The following is a 3,201-nucleotide window of genomic DNA, read 5'->3' on the forward strand; positions in this document are numbered from 1 at the left end:
GAGTCGCCTCAACTGAGGGACTCAGGCGAGTAAAGATAGAAACTAGGGTCCAAACCCTTAGAAGTTTCTGAGAAAGAAAAGCTACAGCTAAGAGACGCCTCGACTGAGGGACTCGGTCGAGTCGGGGAAGACTCGAAGGGCGTCCCTAATAAAGGACTCGCGCATGGAGCGGAAGGGTCTTGACCCTTAAAAGTTTGGAAGTCAAGAAAAAAGGGGCATTCGAGTGAGTAAAGACAAATCAGACGATAATCGAAAATGCGTTCTTATATAAGCAAGTTCCAAAAAAAAAAAAAAAAAAAAAAAAAAAGAGAAGAAAGGAAAGCAGATAAAAACTATTAAGTAGAGGGGGACGCGACAGCGGCATGGTCAGGGCCTTCATTTTTCTCACCCACCGATGGTCTAGTAGAGAGAGTGGAAGAAGGTACCTCTAATTGATGAAGCGCCTCGCCGGTCAACTACTCCTCCTGACCGATGGATTCGTCCACCGGCAAAGCCGTGCTGGCGACCTCAGTGATAACTTGAACCTGCGCAATTTGAGGGGTGTTAGCTTCAGTAGTCGCGGGCCCTTGAGGAGAAGCTACGCGTGGCTCTAGACCCCAGCCCTCAGGGGTAAAGGAAGAGTTGCGAGACAGCAAAGCGTCATAAAGCTTGTGCTGAGCATATCTGTAGCCGAGGAGATAGTCACGCTCGCCCAGCTCGACCAGGTAGTTGTCGCCCGCAGGCGTCGTCAACCACTTCTTCCCGAGCTCTTCCAAGTGGGCATGTGCTTCAGCGAGGGCATCCACCTTGAACGCAGCCAACCCCTTGTAGTCGGACACGGCAGCATCCACCTTCTTCTTCTCCTCCTCGAGAAGCTGGGTCAGCTTGGAGATTTCAGCCGACTGCTTTCCCTTCTCCTCCAGAAAGTCCTCCTTCTCCTTAGTGAAAGCGTCCTGGTCCTGCACTCGGCCCTCACGCTCTTAGAGGATTCGGGAGTGAAGGGCTACGGCGCTGGCCTTCAGAGTTTGTATCCGTTTCCTTAGTTCTAACTCAAAGGAAATATTCTAAAAAGAAGGAAGAAGTGTCAGAAGTGTATATGGAAAGATCAAAAGAAGAAGTTCATAAGATTGGCTTACCGGGTAGGAGTGAAGAATGGAGCCTTCAAGAAGCGAATCCTCTGAGAGCTTGCGGCTGACTCGGCGTCTTTGGAGAAAATCACAGTCTCCGCCCAGGACTTGACAGGAAAAACTCCCTTCCATATCTGCGAGTCGGGGTCGAAATCAAGACCCAGGCAAATCTTCTTAGGGTGAGGTGCCTCGGACGACTCCATGGGTCGTTTCGAGCTGGGACTCGTCGCAGAAAGAGTCGGAGTACGAGTCGGAAAAGCCTCGGGAGAAGTCGAGAGGTCGACCAGCGGTTCGGAGGAAGACGGTCGTGGACGAACAACGATAGGAGCGGCAGGAAGAAGTGAAGTCGAAGCTTGAGGGGTACTGATTGAGCGATTAACGACTCGGCGGCGCAACTTGGCTGCACGGCAGTCCATGGGAACGTCGGGGTCGGCCTCGTCAAAAGAGGTGTCAGAGGCCGAGTCGTGGTTACCTGCGCAAAGAAAATGGAAAAGAGGTCAATTAAAGCATCGTGGGAAGATATAGGCAAGGAAGGGTTGCTTCAAGCTACCTGTGGTGGCCGCCCTAGCAGGTAGAAGGCCCGCTTTTTCCAAGGCACGCAGGCGAGACCAAAAGAATACGCACATAGGCTCCAGCTCCTTCAAGGTGTCGGAAGCCCTAATCACCTCGGCAATGTAGCGAGGTCGCCGAGTGTTCAACTTAAAGAGGGTGGAGGGCCACGCGGTAGGAAAATCGAAGGGACAAAGAGGAGGAGTAGGCCGGACGAAGAAAAATTAGGGCTTCTAATTTTTTACCGAATCTTGAACAATATGTAGCCCGCACGATGGGATACTTGAACGAAACCCCGAGAATGAGGACTGACTTTGGCCACGACGTATATTCACCGAAACAGGTCTATAGTAGGTTCATATCCCGTCCAATGACAGAGGGTCAGGAAGCATGCATACGAGGAGTCGGTGGGAATTTGGAACAAGTTGCCCAAGAACAGAGTTGAAATAGCGGAAGAAAAGTGAAAGGAAAGGATGAGGCAGGACTCGAAAACCGAAACAGACAGAGTGTAAATGGATCCCCACAAAGCCCTCCAGCGGGTCAAAGACGTCGCGATCCCCAGGATTTATAATCTCCGCCGATGCACCCATGAGGAAACGGGTGGTTTCATAATCTTGTTCCTCCATTTGTGAGAAACATTTGATGGGAAGGTCCAAAGGCTCCAAAACACCGGGAGCCCGACAGACATCGTCGAGAAGGGCGGCAACCGTCGTAAGCGGAGCCGGACTCAATGGGGTGGCAGCCTCCTCGTTACGAGGACCAGGTTAAGAAGAAGAATGGGAATGTGGGCTAGACGAAGCCCCTCTACGCGGAGAGAGGAAGAATGAGAAGGGGAAGACATAGTAAAAAGGAAGGAGGCACCAACCTGAGAAGCACGTCGGGGGTTGGACGGAGGAAAATCTCAAAAAGACGTCGGAGAAGCTAGAGTGTGAAGAAGAGTAAAGGGAGAGCTGAAGATGGTAAAAATGAATAAAGATCGTTGGAGGGAAAGGAGTTTTGTAAAAAAGGGAAGAAGGCCTCAAATGGGGACACGTGGCTGAGATCCAACGGTGAGGGGAAGGTGACGGTTGATGTGAAGTGACCTGATGGTACAAGGGAATTTAATACGTCTCGGAAGACGGAACAACAGCTTGGAAGAGACGTTTAGGGTTTTACCCAAATGGCAAAAAGTAGGGCGTAGGGTTTTGTGTCCGGACGAGTCGCAACGTGTGGGCTCGGGGCGCCATGACCCGGCCTGTGATGAAGTAAGCCCACGAGTTTTAAAATCAGGAAGGATAGTCCACTCGGTTTAAGGCCTACTGTCGAGAGTCTAACCAAGGAGGTCAGCCCACTTATCTGTTGGGCCAACCACTTAGCGTTCGGACCTTGGGCGGTCAGCCCACATAGTTTTGAGGCCGACCACCGACAGTCTAACCAAGGAGGTTAGCCCACTTATCCGTTGGGCCGACCACTTAGCGTTCAGACCTTGGGCGGTCAGCCCACCTATGTTTTGAGGCCGACCACCGAGAGTCTAACCAATGAGGTTAGCCCACTTATCCGTTGGGCC

General features: G+C 51.6%; 1 long non-coding RNA gene across 1 annotated transcript in view; it reads left to right on the forward strand.

Annotated features, from left to right (window-relative positions):
- The first annotated feature begins 732 nt into the window (after nt 1–732).
- The window catches only part of LOC109153475, a 7,322-nt gene continuing 4,853 nt past the window's right edge, over nt 733–3,201 (forward strand). Inside the window, exons 1-2 of the long non-coding RNA XR_002049510.1 lie at nt 733–755; nt 1,569–1,570. This is a non-coding gene — a long non-coding RNA (uncharacterized LOC109153475). The remainder of the gene's footprint in view (nt 756–1,568; nt 1,571–3,201) is intronic.

Source organism: Ipomoea nil, unplaced genomic scaffold (assembly GCF_001879475.1).
Source record: "Ipomoea nil cultivar Tokyo-kokei standard unplaced genomic scaffold, Asagao_1.1 scaffold2488, whole genome shotgun sequence".
Lineage (NCBI taxonomy): Eukaryota > Viridiplantae > Streptophyta > Magnoliopsida > Solanales > Convolvulaceae > Ipomoea > Ipomoea nil.